At 40.1% G+C, this 17,836-nt stretch overlaps 1 pseudogene; it reads left to right on the forward strand.

Annotated features, from left to right (window-relative positions):
- Window positions 1-516: 516 nt before the first annotated feature.
- LOC131402216 (large ribosomal subunit protein eL34-like) lies at window positions 517-17,566 on the forward strand (annotated as a pseudogene).
- The last annotated feature ends 270 nt before the right edge of the window (window positions 17,567-17,836 follow it).

Below are 17,836 nucleotides of genomic sequence, written 5' to 3' on the forward strand. Positions count from 1 at the left end.
GCCCTGGACTAGGTAGGAGGCTGTGGAAAGACCCACAGGCACGCAGGTGGGAGGAAGAATCAAGCAAAAGAGGGAGTAGGTGGGGATGAGGCGCGAGCCCGGCTTCAATTTTGGACAAAAGCAGTTGCACGCTGTAGGCCCGAGGCTGCCCATGCAGCCGCCACACCCTCCTAACTCCCTGGTCCCCGTGTGCCCGTCACATCCCTCCAGGACTCAGTCCACGGGAAGCGGTGCAGGACCAGAGTCCTGAGCCAACGGCGGTTTGGCCCTTGGCCAAGCGCACACTGCCCTGCTCCTCCCCCCAGGGCTAGGCACCGCCCCGTGCCCAGAGCATCCTGGGAGTTGTAGTCCTGCAGCTCTGCAGGCTGCCGGCTGTGAGCGGTTAAGAGACAACGGTTGCGGTCCCAGCTTGTGCAGCGAGGGGCCCCACCTCCCGAGACTTCGCCCCTTCTCTCCACCACGCCCACTTTCCACGCCCTGCCCTGCCCCCCCAGGCCGGGCTGCGCACATTGAGGCTGGCGCCCAGGTGGGGCTAACCAGCCTAGTGGAAGCCCACGTAGAAACTCCCTGGCCGGTCTGTGAAAGGTAAGTTCACTACCTAAAATGGAAATCCTGGGTGCCTGGGAACCTGGACCTTGCCTTCTCAAAGCCACCTGTCCCGCCATCCCCTCCATCCCTTTGGCTGCCAAGATCCTCCCTCTGGACCCCGTGGTCAGGGTCGCTGCAGAGCGCCTCTTGGAGCCTGCCCGCCTGAAGCGCCCATAACTTGGTCAGGCCTCTTAGCCATGACATTCATTTATTTGCTGTTGTTTTCCTAGTTTCCTAAAATGGAAGCTTAGATTATTGATTTTAGATCTTTCCTGTTGTCTAATACATGCATTCAATGTTACAGATGTCCATTTTAGCCCACCTTTGGCTGCATCCCACACATTTTGATAAGCTGCGTTTTAATTTTTATTTATTCAAAACATTGTAAAACTTTTCTTGAAATTTCTTCTTTGACTTGTGTTATTTATATGTGTGGGGTTTTTTTTTGGGGGGGGGTCGCAGAGGTCAGCAAACTTTCTGGAAAGGGCCAAAAAGTAAATATTTTAGGTTCGAGAGTGATGCGGTCTCTGTCTTTACCACTCAGCTCTGACACTGTAGCCCAACAGCAGCCATAGCGAATATTTAAATGAATGAGCATAGCTGTGTTCCTCTAAAACGTTATTTAGGGATGCTGAAATAGTCTTCCTCTTTTGCTTTTTTCTCCCAACTATTTAAAACTGTAAAAACCATTCTTAGCTTGGGGCCATACAAAAACAGGCAGCAGGCCAGATTTGGCACTGGGCAGAATGTAGTTTGAGAGAACAAAAAAAGAACTCTTATTTAATCTCCAAGTATTTTGGGATTTTCCGGCTATCTTTCTTTTATTGATTTTTAGTTTAATTCTATTGCAGTCGGAGAGCAAATATTGCATGATTTCTATTCTTTTAAATTTCTTCAGGGTATGTTTTATAGTGTCTATCCTGGTCAGTGTCCTAGGTGAGTTGAGAAGAATGTGTAATCTGTTCTTATTGGAGGTCTTAGTCCATAGATGTCAACTGTGTCCAGTTGCTGTCCATGTTGCTGTTGATCCAGCTGTGTCCTCACTGCCTTCTTCCTGCTGGATCTGTCCATTTCTGTTAGAGGTGTGCTTAAGTTTTCAACTATGATACTGGATTCATCTATTTCTCTTTGCAGTTCTATCAGGTTTTGCCTCACCTTGTTGTCAGGGATGTACCCATTTAGGCTATCCACGTCTTCTTTGAGCATGGACCCCTTTATCATTACATAATGCTCCCCTTTATCCCTGATAGATTTCCTTGCTCTGAAGTCTACTCTGTCTGAAACTAATATAGCTACTCTTACTTTCCTTTGATTAGTGTTAGCATGGTATATCTTTCTCCATACCTTTACTTTTAATCTATATGTGTCTTTATATTTAAAGTGGGTTTCTTGTAGACAACGTATAGTTGGGTCTTGTTTTTTGATCCACTCTGACAATCTCTGTCTTTTAATTAGTGTATTTTGACCATTGACATTTACAATGATTATTGATATGGTTGGATTAATACCTGTCATATTTGTTACCATTTTCTATTTGTTGCCCTTGTTTTTTGTTCCTATTTTCATATTTGACACTTTTTCCGACTTGTGGTTTTAATTGAGCATTTTATGAGATTCCATTTTCTCTTATTTCTTAGCATATCAATTATATATATATTTTAAACACTTTAGTGGTGCTGTAGTGTTTGCTTTATACATTTACAACTAATCTAAGTCCGTGTTCAAATAACACTATAATGTTAGACAGGTAGTGCAAGTACCTCATAACAACAAATATTCCTAATTCCTTCCTCCTGTCTTTTGTATCATTGTTGTCATTCGTTTCATTTGTACATAAGCATACATAAATGTTTATGCATACATAATCAAATGCATTGTTGCTATTATTGCTTTGAACAAACTTCTGTCTGTTAGTTGAATTAAGAATAAGAAAAATAAAAGTTTTTATTCTACTTTCACTTATTCCTTGTCTGATGCTCTTCTTTTTTTAAACGTAGATTCAAGTTTCTGATCTATATCATTTTGCTTCTCGCTGAAGAACTTCTTTTAACATTTCTTACAAGGCAGATCTACTGGTAACAAATTGCCTCAATGTTTGCTTGTCTGACACAGTCTTTATTTTTCCTTCACTTTTAAAGGATAATTTCACAGATTACAAAATTCTGGGTTGGTGGGGTTTTCTCTTTAAACACTTTAAATATTTCACTCCACTCTCTTCTTGCTTGCATGATTTCTGAGGAGAAATAAGATATAATTCTTATCTTTGCTCCTCATGATGTAAGGTTTTTTTTTTCCTCTGGTTTCTTTCAAGATTTTTTTCTCTTATTTTTTATTTTCTGAAGTTTAATATGATATGCCTCAGTGTAGCTTTTGCCAAATGGTGTTCCCTGAGCTTCCTGGATCTATGCTTTGGTGTCTGACATTAATTTGGGGGAAATTCTCAGTCATTATTGCTTCATATATTGTCATTATTGCTTCATATTGCTTCTGTTTCTTTCTCTCTCTCTTCTCCTTATGATATTCCCATATGTGTATGCTACTCATTTTGTTGTGCCACAGTTCTAGGATGTTCTGGGTTTTTTTTCATTATTTTTTCTTTCATTTTCAGTTTTAGAAGTTTCTATTGTTATATGCTCAAGCTCGGAGAATCTTTCCTCAGCTTTGTCCAATTTACTAATGAGCTCATCCAAGACATTCTTCATTTCTGTTATAGTTTTTGAACTCTAGCATTTATTTGTTTTTTTTTTTTTTAGAATTTCCATCTTTCTGCTTACATTATCCATCTGTTCTTGCAGCTTGTCTACTTTTTCCATTAAAGCCTTCAGCATATTTATCATAGTCTTTTTTGTCATTTCCAGGTTTGAAAATTCCAACATTCCTGCTGTATCTGACTCTGATTCTGATGCTTGTTCATTCTGTTCAAACCGTTTCTTGCCTTTTAGCATGCCTTGTAATTTTTTGTTTAGAGGTGGACATGATATACTGGGTAAATGGAACTGCTGTAAATAGGCCATTAATACTGTGGTGGTAAGGTGTTGAGGAGAGGGGAGGTATTCTACAGCAACATGACTAGGGTCTCAGTCCTGCGGAGCACCTGCTCCCGTGGACTGTGAAGTTTACTGGTGCTTCTGAGGGCTTTTTCCTCGTCCTCAGGCAGGACAGTGTGGCTAAAGGGGGCTGGAGTTGGGTGTCTTCCTTCCCCTACATGGAACACTAGAACTAGCTGAAAATGGATATTTCCCTTCCTCCAGGTAGGTTAGGCTCGGATCAAACATCATCAGGTTAGTCTCTGGTTAAAGAGTTTAGAACAGAATGCTCTGGCATTTTTCAAAATGTATACTTTTCCCCTCCCGCTGCCAGAAGCATGAGAGTTTTTCCTCCAGTATTCACTGTGGGAACCTGCTAGAGCCCCTGGAGATAAAACTCACAAAAGCATGGGCCCCTCTATGGCCGGGTTCCCCTGGAGTTTTAACTTTCATACTTGTCCTCACTAAGCTGCCAGCAAATTGTCCATTTCTGCTCAGGTTTTCATACTGGTTCCCAGTGAGAGTTTGCTTGTGGATTTCTACTCCAGTAAGTTGTGATTCGCTGTATGTGTCTGTTTGTTTCTCCAATGTTGGGGCCAGTGGTTTCCCTGTGACCTCACTTCTTTGATAGATCTAAGAAGGGTTGTTGATTTTTCATTTTGTTCAGCTCTTTACTTGTTAGCATAGAATGGCAACTTCTAAGCTCCTTAGATGTCAGACCAGGAACCAGAAGTACCTCATTTCATTTTATGTATCTTCTCTAGGTAATTTCTTTGTGGTTACCGTAGGGATTGTATAAAACATCTTAAAGTTATAACAACATATTTTAAACTGATAACTTCAATTAGTTGTAAAACTCTACTCCTTTACCTCTCTATCCTCATCCATTTTATGTTATGGATGTCACAAATTACAGCTTTTTATATTTTGTTTCCATTAACAAAGATTTGTAGTTATTTTTTATGCTTTTGTCTTTTACATTCTATACAAGAAGTACAAGTGGTTTACACACCAACAGTACAATACTATAGGATTCTATATCTGTTCATATATTTATCTCTGCCAGGGAATTTTATATTTTCATATGGTTTCATGTTGCTGTCTAGTGTCCTTTCATTGCAACTTAAAGGACTCCCTTTAGCGTTTCTTGTAGAGCAAATTTAGTGGTGATGAACTCCCTCAGCTTTTGTTTATCTGGAAACACCTTAATTTCTCCTTCAGTTTTGAAAGGCAGTTTTGCTAAATATTTTATTCTTGGTTGGTAGTTCTTTTCTTTCAGCACTTTGAATATATCTTGCCAGTCCCTTCTGGCTTGAAAGGTTTCTGCTGAGAAATCCACTGGTGATCTTAAAGAAGCTGCCTTACATGTGACAAGTCACTTTTCTCTTGCTAATTTCAAGATTCTCTGTTTATCGGTGACTTTTGCCAGTTTCATTACAGTGTGTCTCAGTGTGGGTCTCCCTGGGTTTTTCCTAGTTGAAGTTGTTTGAGCTTCTTTCATTTGTATGTTCCTTTCTTTCCTCAAATTTGGGCAGTTAATGGCCAGTATTTCTTCAAATAAACTCTGCCCCTTCTCTCTCTTCTCCTTCTGAGTCTCCCATAATGTCTGTATTGATCTTCTTCATGGTGTCCCATAAGTCCCCCCCTTTTTTTTTGCTTTTCTGACTCAATAATTTCAATATCTTCAAGTTCACTGATTCTTTCTTCTGCTTTATCAAGTCTACTGTGGAACTCTTCTACTGAATTTTTCAATTCAATTATTATATTCTTCAGTTCCAGAATTTCTGTTTGGTTCTTTTTTATAGTTTTTATCTCCTTTTTGATATTTTTCACTTTCTTCATGTATCATTTTCCTGATTTTCTTAGTTGTCTGTCTTCTCTTTTACCTTGTTCAGCATTTTTAAGATGGTTATTTTGAATTCCTTGTCAGGTAATCCATTGTTCTCTGTTTCTTTAGGGTTGATTTCTGGAAATTTGTTTTGGTCTCTTGATTGGGCTACGTTTCCCTATTTCTTTGTATGCCTTGTGATCTTTTGTTGAGACGTTGCCATTTGAAAAACAGCCACCTCTTCTAGTCTTTATAGACTGGCTTCATGTAGGGGAAGACTTTCACCAGTCAGCCCACTAGAGATTCTGCGACCTCTCAGAATTTCTCTAGGACGTGTCTTCTCTGGGCTGTGCATGTGATTTCCCAGTTAAATAGGCTTGCCCCCATTTCTTCTCACGAGCCTGTCCTCTCTCTTTCCCTGGTGTCTGAGATACTGCAGTCTCCCTGATGCTGCAGCATCTTGACGCCTCACTTTGTTCTCAGTGGCCCCCAACCTGTCAAGCAACTATGCCACCGGTTCTCATCAGCACTCTTAGTCAAGTGAGACAGAATACTCCCTCAAGGAGCCCCACAAAAACTTTTGGCCTATGTTCCACTCTTCTCTTTTCTTCCTGCAAGAGAAGCTGGGCATTGGGAGTTTTCTCCCAACCACGCCATGCTATGGGGAATGGGGGGAAAAGCTAGGGCAGGCAAAATGCAACAAACTTTTCTACCTGCTTCAATGTGGCTCTCTTGGCTCTGTATTAGCCTGGGTGCTGCAGCCTCTTAACTGGTTTCTGGAAGTCTGACAAAGGCAATTTGGTCTGTATGTTGTTAAGTTGGTGTCTCTATGGGGCAACAAGGGCCTGGGTCTTCCTATTCTGATATCTTGCTGATGTCCCACCCTCTAAAGCTCTATTTCTAAATGTAATACACTATACTCCTTTGAACCAAGAACTGATTTTTCTGACTTTGCTGCAACTGAAAATTTACGTAACCATTTCAATTGCAAATAAATGATTGAATTGGGATATTGTCATTCAGCTTCACAGTGGTCATGAGAAGTCATTATCTTAATACTAAAGATACACTAAGAAAAATCCAAGGGGACAAAGCGTTTAGTCCTATGTCTGTGTTGTTGTTGCTGCTGCTGTTTTACAGTCATTTAGACTGTGAGCACAGACTCCTTAGTCAGACTTCCTGGGCTTTTATCCAAGCTCTACCACTTACTAGCCGAATGTCCTTGAGCAGGTCATGTAATCTCTCTTGCCACAGCTTCCTCACCTACAAAAAGGGAAGAAAAAAATTACCTCCCTTCTAGGGTTGAGGATTAAATTATATGCTTAGAAAAGTACCTGACAGAGGGTAAATACTTGTTATTGTTGTTCCTACTATTGTTTTGATTCACACAGAATAAAATCATTACCTGAGAAAATGAATTTAAAATTGATTTTTAACTTGGGGATTAAAAAAATGAGAATTTATGAAATCCACTGCTGTTCTTTTCTCATGAATTCTTCGTTTTCCATTCATATTAACAGAAGGAATAATAATATAAATAGAATAGTGAAGCAGCTGTGAATACCCAATTATATTTTATTTAAGCTAATCTTGAAGTTAGTTTACTTTGCTTAGTATAGGTCAGTGGAATGGATTAGCCAAACACGATGTGTGGCAGGGAAGGAAGTGGATGTGTCAGATGGTGTGAAACACTGGTTGCAAATTGGCAGATGTTAATAACTGTTGACATCCATTGGGTGTTCAGTCACTGCTCTAAGCACTTCACTTGTAGTTACTCTTTCAAGTCTAACAACACATTCAGGAGTAGATATTAGTATTATCTCCATACTGAGGTGAAGAAACTGAGGCCCTGAATGGGTAAACAACTTGCCCAAGATCATACAACTAGTCATTGGCAGAACCAGAATAATCCACGCATGTATCATTGAGAATTAACTTTACATGGTGAAGAAAATAAGAATGTCATTAATTATCATAGAATCTTAATTTGAAGGAATTTACATGTAATCTCTTTGAATCACTAGGATATTGGTGTCAATTTGATATCAGATGATATTTTTCTTAAAGTTCAAGTACATAAATAACTGTATGTGTAAAATTAATGCAGAACTATTTCAAAGAGTGTTTTTTTACATGGTATGATTTTTTTTCCCAGAACTCAGTTAATATTGTCAAGATAACTAGCCATTTTTCTGGAAATTGAGGTACATAGTCCTACTTCTTAAATTAGTCTCTCCTTTGAATTGATGTGTTACTAGTAATTTAGCATTTGAATGATATGATCTATCCCTTGTAAGAGTCCCTGTAATTGTTTCTTAAGAGTCTTAACTTTTTGTGTGTTGTTCTCAACTGGGGACAGTCCCCTCACCCAGGGAATACCAGGCAGTGTCTGGAGACATTTTTGATTGTCACAACTTGGAGGAGAGTGAGGTGCTACTGGCATTTAGTGGGTTGAGGCCAGAGATGCTGCTAAACCTCCTACAGTGCACACGACAGTCCCCCACAGCAAAGAATGTTAATAGTATCAAGGTTGAGAAACCCTGGTGTGTGTGTGTGTGTGTGTGTGTGTGTGTGTATCAATGTCATTCTAAAACATAGGGATACAAAAAGAAATTAATTTTTAGATGGTACTTTGTTATCAAATGCAAATGTTTATTCTTTATCATTCAGTTATAATTGATCACTTCCAAACAATTGTCACTTGATAAGATTCTATAAATGTGTATTGAGCACTTCTTCTTTGCCAGGCACCATGCTAGACACTAGAGGTAGACACCATTCCCGCCAGCATGAATCTTAGTATATCCTTCTAAAGGGACCTGAACATTAAGTTTTGTATCAGCCTAGATTAGACTATTTCACAGTATGATATTTTCCCAAAAAAGAAGAAAGGAACTTGGCTGTTGACTTTCTCAACTCAAGATAGAAATATAAAAGTAAATTAAATGAAAATAAATGGAATCAATGAAACTGGTCATTGTTGGCTTGAGTAAGTTGATGGAAAGTGTTGGCAATGTCAAACCACTGATTTTTCTTTTCTTCTGTCCTTTAGGGAGTAAAGTTTCACAGATACCATTGCTCTTACTAAAAGGAGCTGTCTCTTAGGACATAGTGAAAATGACATTTGGAATTTTTAAAATGGTCTCTTCAAGTCCTACTCTTCCTGTTTAGTGACACTGTTAGTGTTCTGCATAATCTGGCAGAGCTAACTTTATGCAGGAATGAAATGAGTATAGCGAAGTAAAAGCACTCAAAATATTTATCCCCATTATGCCTGAAATTGCAGCATTTGAGAATAATTTCTTTGGGTAGGCATTATGTCTTCAAGAGTTTTGTATTAAAATGCAGATACTCCAGAGAGAAAAAGAGGGAGAACATAACAAAAAGTAAAGTTTGTGAAAGATTTTATTTTAAATTTTCCTACTTTGGGGATTTAGAAAACATACTAACTTGGAAAAATATGAGGGGAGAAAAGCAGATTACAATTTACAAAATAGCAGGTACAATGTAAGATACGTATTATACACTTCGTGTACAATATGTGACATATAATACACTCTCAGTGGTGTGATTGTAGGGGATTTTTATTAACTTGCTCATACACACACATATTTTGTTTCTTTTCCAGTTAACGTGTCCTATTTATGTCAGTTTTTTATAAAGTTAATTATTTAGGTCAAAAAGAAAGCACTGAGTCCTCAGGTAGGTTTAAGCTCAAACTACACAAAGTGTTCTGGAGATCTGGAGGGGGTGGGGCACATTTGGGCACACGAGAACATGTGCAGTCCACGAAGGACCTGGGATGGAATCGCAGAGATCTAACTCTTGACACAGCTCCTGTCGAAGTTGAGCATGTTTCCACTGAGTGGGCCATCGAGCTTACACAGGATATAACGCACGCTGGAGACGGTGGTGTGACTTTGTCTTGGGTCGGGAAGGGATGAGAATATTTCCTTGGCAGTTTACAGTTACATTCTGCTCAGCATGAGCTGTAAAGACACAAGCTCTTTTTCAAAATCTGTGACACACTGACAAGATTTCATGCTCAACATAAGCAACCAAACCAAATGCACAGACTTGTGCCAAACAGTCTGCCACCGTCCTCAAAGGAAGTCTACAGACAGACACACTTCTAACTAAACCACCACATCTAATGGCTGAGAATTCTGCTAATGACATACTTGATTCAAAGAAATGCAATATCAGAACTTCAGAATATAGAAGTGTTTAAGTTACAGCCAGTGTTTGCAGGTTAACAGCTTGTAAAATACTCTGAAATCAACAGTGAAGATTGTTCTCTGCTGCAGTGTGATTATGTGCAATGTTTCCATTTGTTTCACCAAGCATATGTTGAATACCCGCTGTGTTTCATCTGTGCTAAGTTTGAAGCTAGAATGATGAATAAACTATGATCTGTGCACACAGGGCTTAGAGTTCAGTGATGGGCACCAGCCCGTATGGTGTGTGTATGATGCCATGGAGCACAGAGGAGGGATGCTGGGGGCATGGGGGTGCTGGGAAGGTTTGGGAGGAGATGATGCTGGAACCGAGCCTTGCCAGACAGACAGGGTGGAAAGGAAGGAAGTTTCGAACTGACATAAAAGCACAGAGACATGCAAGAGCCCAGAGTTTTAAAAATCTGCAAATAGGGGCTTGCCGGTGGCATAGTGGTTAAGTGAGCACACTCTATTTCGGTGGTGCGGGGTTCACAGGTTCGGATCCCAGGCACGCACCGATGCACCACTTGTAAAGCCATGCTGTGGCAGCGTCCCATATAAAGTAGAGGAAGATGGGCACGGATGTTAGCCCAGGGCCAATCTTCCTCAGCAAAAAAAAGAGGAAGATTAGCATCGGATGTGACTTCAGGGCTAATCTTCCTCACACACACACACACACACACACACACACACAAGAAAACGGCAAGTAGTTCCAAAAGATTGAATTGTACTTCCACTTCTGGCCAAGATGGAGTAACATGGACTGGGTTTACCCTCCCATCAGAAACAACTTAAAAAACAGGCACAATGTAGAAAACTCTTGTTTTCAGACCCTGCACACCAGGCAGTGAGGACAGTGACCCCTGAGAGAGGGGAAACCAATGAGGGGAGCCCTGTGGTCATCCTAGCTCACTGCCTGGAGAGAGTCTCCAGGGTGCAGCTTAGAGAGTGGAAGCCCATGTGGAGCCTGAGTGTCCGGGGAGGCCATGGCATCTTCAGTTCTCAGGAAGAGAAGCAGGGAGGGGAGCACTGCACAGGGAGAGAGCTCCAGAGACCCGCAGAGGCCCCCAGAGTCTTCAGGGGAGTACTGATCATCTGAGGGTGGGGGAGTTACCCGAGGCTCAAGAAAGAACCGTTGGATAGGAGCAGAGGGAATAGTCCTTGAATGAAAAACCTGGTAATTCACAGGGCATCAGATAGAGTATTTAAAGAACATTGCTTCAGTAGTGTGGCAAAATTAGCTCTAGAATAAAGGCCACTCTCATCCTGCCTATCAAAGCTTAAAAGAAGCTTCAAAAAGATGACACTGTGTCCAAGTTTTTTTAACTGCTTCCCAGAATAAAGCTCAAGAAAATATTTATAGGAATAGAAAAATATCCAGCACCTAAGAAGGTAAAATTCACAATGTCTGGTATCCAGTGAAAAATGACAAGGTGTGCAAACACGCAGGAAAATACAATGAATAATGAGGAGAAAAATCAGTCAATAGAAACATACCCAGAAATGACACAGACATTAAATTAGACAAAGATAGAATTAGTAGATAAAGACATTAAACAGTTATTATAACTATATTCCATTTCTTTAAGAATCTAAAGGACAGATTGAGCATATTAAGTAGAGAAATGGAAGACATTAATAAACTGAACTTGTGGACATGAAAAATACAATATCTATGGTGAAAAATATACTGGATGGGATTAACAGCAGATTAGACACAATAGAAGAAAAGAATAGTAAAGTTGAATGTGTAGCAATAGAAACTATCCAAAATGAAACACACAGAGAACAAAAGTTTAAAGCAAAATGAGCAGAGCGTCAGTGAGCTGTGGGACTTCAAGTTGCTTACACTGTAACCCTGTACCTGAGGCCAAAGCTGATTGATTTATAGGTGGACACCTTGACCATGGCTGGGCCCGTGACTTTCTTCCTTGGGACTGTGAATTTAGGACCCAGAGAGAATCAAGCCAGTGTCACTCTGTGTGACTGAAGCAGGAACACAGAAATCTTCATTGTTTCCCACCAGGTAGACTGAGAAGCAGAAGAAGTTAGTCTATAACAATGGGAGGAAAGAAACAGACATATAGAGGAAAGTAGAGGTGTGATATGGAGGGAGAAATCATGGAGTTTTCCACGTCCTGGTTCCAGTTGCTTCTGAGCTTAATTGTACCCCTGTCCTGTTCAGCTTCTTCTTAGATTCCATGAAATATGGTTTTTTGTCATATATAATGAAAAAGGCCTTAAATTATATAGAGGTGATGCATTTGATTGTGGACACATGATGGGAGTGTTTATGGGATATCAACATGGAAACGTCCAATAGGCAGGTGAACAGACCTCTCTGAAGTTCAGAGAACAAGTATGCACCCCAAATTTACACTTTTATTCTATCCATGTATAGAATAAATAGACTCCCTAAATCTGTAGGAGTATATGAAATTGACAATGGAGAAGATATAGAGGGAAACAAAAATAAAGCCAAGGATGGGACCTGGAAAACAACCACATTAAAGAGGCAAAAAGTGTATCCAGAGAAAGACTGAGAAGGAACATTTATTAAGGTAGGATGAGAGCATAAAGTTGAGGAAATCAAAAGAAGGCAGAATCTAAAGAAAAGGGAAATTGATAATATTGTCAAATTCCTAAAGGACCTAAGACATTCCTAAGCTTTGATTGGCAACCACCAACTTCCTATATTTCTAACCTTACTTCCTTTTTTCTGCCCATATTTACCATACTTGAGTTTATATTTCCGTTTCTCATCTCATCGTGCTAAGATAACCATAGTTATTCATCTCTTTAGGATAGTTTGACTTTGGCAATCTTAACCCTACATTATTTACAATACCTGACAAGGATCCAATCAAAGCAGATCCACGGAGAAGAGCTGAGCCCTTCTCCCCAGAAAAACAATTGCATGCCAGTAGGATTGGGGGAGGCGAGGAAGGAGCTGGAGGAGAGCGTATGGTTTCCATAAGAGGAAGTCAGACCTCATCAATCTATGAAAGCTCTTTTGGGAGCATATATGCATATGGACAAAAGCCCATCAATGGTGTCTATTTAGATTTCCAAAAAGCCTTTCACAAAGTTCCACACAAAAGGCCATTTTAAAAATGCAGTTATCCTGGTATGATGGAGACTGGTGCAGTGCACAGGGAAGTTGCTTAGAGACAAGAAACAATGGTTTAGGATAGAAGGGCACTTCTTGGAGGAAGAAGCGTGAACACGGGCATTCCCCTCTGACTACCTTTGTTTAGTATTTTTATGACTTATTTGCAGGAGGGAAGGCACAATGAAAAGCCCAAGGATATGGGAATAAATTGATGTTAGTATGAGGCTATGTGAGAAGGCAGAAAATATTGAATTGTTCTTTATAGGGGCAAAAATAAAATATTGAACTTAGGGAAAAATAATCTCAAGTATACTTAGAAGTTTCTTTACTCATTCATTCATTACACAGTTATTGAGGATCTACTTTGTGGCCAGATATTGTGCTACAAGTTGGAGAGAAAATAATTGAGAAGGGGTTTCTCCCTGCTGTGAGAGAGCTTAAATGGAACAAGAAGATATTCCTGAATCTTGAGAAAAGTAAATTAAAGATGAATAAAAGGATGTAGCTCACAGAACAGGAAACACATGGAGCTTAGTTTTCTAAGAGTTACGCTAAGGTTGCAAAATGTAAATATACTCAAAATATTTAGATAATTCCTAAAAGGCACTGATATGCTAGCTCTGTTAAGGGAAGCTAGAATATTTGGGGCTGCATCCATAATATCTCTATACATCAGGACCATTTTTTGTTGCAAGGGACAAAAACCCAATTCAAAACCAACTGAAAAAGAGGTAAGCCTGACTTCAGGCATAGCTGGGTGTGGAGAGGCAGGAGATGTCACAAGAGCTTGGTGTGGCTCCCTCGCTCTCCACCTCTCAGCTCTCTGTTATTCTGTGTTGGTTTCATTCTAAGAGGTTTTTCACAGGGAGTAAAGGCGGCTTACATATGGGTATGGAAGGTGGAAAAAATTCCAGTTTTCTGTGTTGCACAGCACCTGTGACCCTTTTTTTCCCAGCACCCACGTCAATTCCTGAAAAAGGACAGTGAATGGCCCAGCCCTGAACCACTCACTGTGGCCAGAAAGTTGAAGTATCATTACTGACCAGGCCAGGGACAGCACAGCTGCCAACCTGAAGAGCCAGGGCGAGGGGGAGCAGTCAGCCTCCCAGCACCACACAGACTGAGAATGAGGAGGAAGTCATTTCCCAAGTAGATGGTCGGCAGACAAGAAGTAAGAGAGAACAACTATCTGCTTCCTCTCTATAAGTCATCATAGACTGATTATGGTTGGGGGAGGAGCCTCTAAGATAATCCCCCTCTCATTCCTGCCTCCTGCTATTCACACCCCTGTATAATCCCCTCCCTTTCAAGGTGGGGGATTTAGTGACTCACTTCTAAGGAAAAGAATGTGGCAGAAGCATGGAACGTCACTTCTGAGATTCGGTTATAAAAGACTGGGCGTTCCAGGGGCCAGCCCCATGGCCTAGTGGTTGAGTTCAGTGTGCTCCGCTTTGGTGGCCTGGGTTCACAGGTTTGGATCCCAGGCGTGGACCTACACCACTTGTCAGCTATGCTGTGGCAGCATCCCAGATACAAAATAGAGGAAGACTGGCACAGATGTTAGCTCAGGGCCAATCTTCCTCAAGCAAAAAAAGAGGAAGATTAGCTCAGGGTGAATCTTCCTTGGCCAAAAAAAAAAAAAAAAAGACTGCAGGTTCCATCTTGGATGCCCTCTTTCTAGCTCTCTCTTGGATTGTTCACTCTGGGGCAGCCAGCTACCATGCTGTGAGTCAGTCCTATGGAGAGGCCCAGCTAAATGAGCTTGGAAGTGGACTTTCTGAGACTGATAATAACCAGGTGTATGAGCTTGGAAGTGGATCCCCCCCACGCCAGTCTTTAGATGAGACTGCAGACCTGGCTGACAGCTCAACTGCAGCCCCATGAGAGAACTGGAGCCAGAGGCACCCAGCTAAGCTGTCCCCAGATTCCTGACCCACAGAAACTGAGAGATCATACATTTTTATCATTATAAGCCACTAAGCTTTGGGGCAATTGGTTAAACATCAATAAATAACTAATACACTGGGGTTGGTACAATAAGGTAATATTTATGTTTTTATGTGCAAATGACCAAAAATAGGTAAATACATACAAGATCAGATAAACAAATCTGTTAAAATATCATATGTGATTCTGTCATGTTTGAATATTTTCTGTGTTGAATGTGAAGAAAATGAACTTTTCCCCCATAGATGAAACTATTGGGTATTATTTTTATCAATAAATAGACTGAATATATAGCAGCTGCATTGTATTTTATTAAATACAAATCTTAAATCAAGACACAGTAATTACAGCATTCTGTAGCTAGTTAAAGTCTAGACTACATTATTTGGCTGTGTTCTGGACTGTTTCTCTAATTTTTTTGTGGTTCCAATGAGATTTTCAATTGTAATTGGAGGTTAAAAAGAATCATTTTGCCAAGTTTCCTTTGACTCCTTGTTTAAAAGATCTGACACGGATCACCATGAGGGAAAGGTCCGTATGAGGTCAACATGACTTTGTCTTTGAGATCTGTTTACGTCTTCGTGTTGGTAGTTACCTAAGTACCTCTCCCTGATGAAAAGTCTAAAAAAATCTCAAGGGAAAAAGAAAGAGGACTGAGTCCAATATCAAAAGGATGTTTATTAAAGCCAATTTTCTTTAGCAGCAGCCTTGCAATAAAATAAAAGATATTTTTAAATGTATAAATTCATAAGCCTGGGTATAAATCTAGACTGATGTAGTTCCATAAAAATTATCAAGTTGTAACCTCTAAAAGCTAAGTAGGTAATAGAACTGTTGATTAACCTCAACTGAAGTGCTTATACCTGCTACTATATTCAGAAGTTAATAGCTACCCTGGGGCATTTTTAACTTACATGTGACGTTGAGTAGGGTTTTCCTCTGATGATCGCCCTCGTATTTCAGAAAATTCTAATTAGCAACTAATTACCATTGCACCCTGTCATCACACAACCCTCATGTTGCTGCTGTAACTTTATTTCTTCAAATAAGACAGAGGGAGGCTCCAACAAGTTCTGAAGCTGCTTTTGATAATTATATAGCACAGAGAACAACACTACCTTTGCTGTTATTTCTGTAAGATATAACTGTCTCCAGACAACCAGTGCGCTCAATGTAGAGCCAAAACAATGTTGGTCTGCTTGTGTATTTGGGAGACCAGTGTCTCACAGTGAGCCTGTGATATGTTTCCCACCGTCTCATAGGGAAGGTTATATGTCTCCAGGTTTTCTTGCAAGGCACTGGAAGCAGGGCCCTTTACTTGGGATTCATTGGAATTCAATGAATACTTAGAATTCATTACTCGTTACCAGTTAACTCATTTTATGGTGCAAATTTCTTCCTCCTAACCAATTCTCACTCACGTGCATAGAAAATTCCATGTTTTAACATATAGTATTACATTTGGTTGAGTTTTTTTTTCTTTTCCTTCCTTATATAACTTTCAACTACTGTAGAGGACTGTTTTGAAACTATTTAATTGTTGTTGTTCTTCAGTCCTCTGAAGATTAATGAGGAAAGTTGTATGAATATACACATAGTAATGCAAACATACTCCCTTATTGCCTAGGTGCTAGGTAATGCCCAAAGTTATTGAGCCCAAGGAACTGAAGTCGTGTTTGTGATGATGGATGCTTTGCAGAGAGCCAAGTCTATAGAAGCTGGAGAAGAAACAGAACTGATGGTTCCATCTTCTCTTCCAGAGACAAGAACTTCGACACCCCAGGGCCCTGAGAGGTTTAGATCACCCTGGAGCTGTTGCAAAGCTAATCTGGTGCCATTATGTGGAAATGGAGGGATTCTGTGCACCACCACCCTGATTTCACATTGGAAAGCCAAGGGTTTTTTATTCCAACTCCAGACAATTCCACAGAGAAGTGGTTATTATGTATGATTATTTGCCTACTTAAACTACAAAAGTTTTCTATATATAATAGCAAAGAAAGAAACCATAAAGGAAAGACTGATAGATTTTGCTACAAAAAAGGGAAAACATTTCCAAGTAAAAAAAAAATACAGTAAATAAAACTAAAAGGCAAATGAAAATAATGGAAGGTATTGGCAAAATGTATGACAAAGGATTAGGGCTAATGTTTTTAATACACAGTTCTTTTTAATCTCTATAAATACAATTAAGTTTCTTTTTCTTTTCCTTTTCTGGGGATAGTGTCTAGAGGCATTCAAAATGGTCCAGCACTTGACATACTGTTGTAGGCTATCTTACAATACAGCTTCCAGCAATGCCAGGCTGTCCTGAGCCCCTGGTATTAGAATTGTCTATCTTTATACCAAGAAGGGAGAGACAACACCAGAATCCACATGTCACGTGTGCCCAGGTCAGCTTCAAGGAGTTCATGCCGTGAGACCTAAAGTTCTTATGAGATTGTCTAAAACAAAAAAACATATCATCTGGGCCTGTGGTGCCTCCATGGTTGCTAAATGTGTCTGTGACAGGATCAAGTATGCTTTTCTAAAGGAGGAACAGAAAATCATTGAGAAAGTGTCGACGGCACAAGCACAGTCAGAAAGCTAGATTTAAAAATGGAGATTTTTTTGAATAATAAAAATAAAATCAAAAGCCTTCTAAAAATTTAAGTTTCTTCTGTTCCTACATCATGGGAAAATGGATGGGCATATTTTCACCAAATTGGGAGATATATTTGGGGTGACCTGACTTAAAATATAGCCTATGTGTTGTACAAGAGGTCCATTTGGGAGGACCCTGGGGAAAACCAAGGGAGTTGGGCAGTGCTGCGTTAGAGCAGTTGGACCTGAGGCTCAAAGCAAGGCCCTTGGGAGTGTCCATTGAGTCAGACATACTAGCTGAAGTATCAATGGTATTAACACTGGCTAAAGCATAGAGTGTTGTGAGGACTCAATGAGATCATCCATGTAAAGTGCTGAACTCAGTGCCTGGGGCATTCATTCACTGATTCATTTACTCAGTAAATTTTTATTGAGTGACTGCTGTATATCAGGTGGTCTGTTGGGTGCTAGGGATACAGCAGTGATCAAAACAGACAGCCATCTCCACCCTCTTGGGGCTTACATTCTGCTTAGG

Source organism: Diceros bicornis (assembly GCF_020826845.1).
Source record: "Diceros bicornis minor isolate mBicDic1 chromosome 32 unlocalized genomic scaffold, mDicBic1.mat.cur SUPER_32_unloc_2, whole genome shotgun sequence".
Lineage (NCBI taxonomy): Eukaryota > Metazoa > Chordata > Mammalia > Perissodactyla > Rhinocerotidae > Diceros > Diceros bicornis.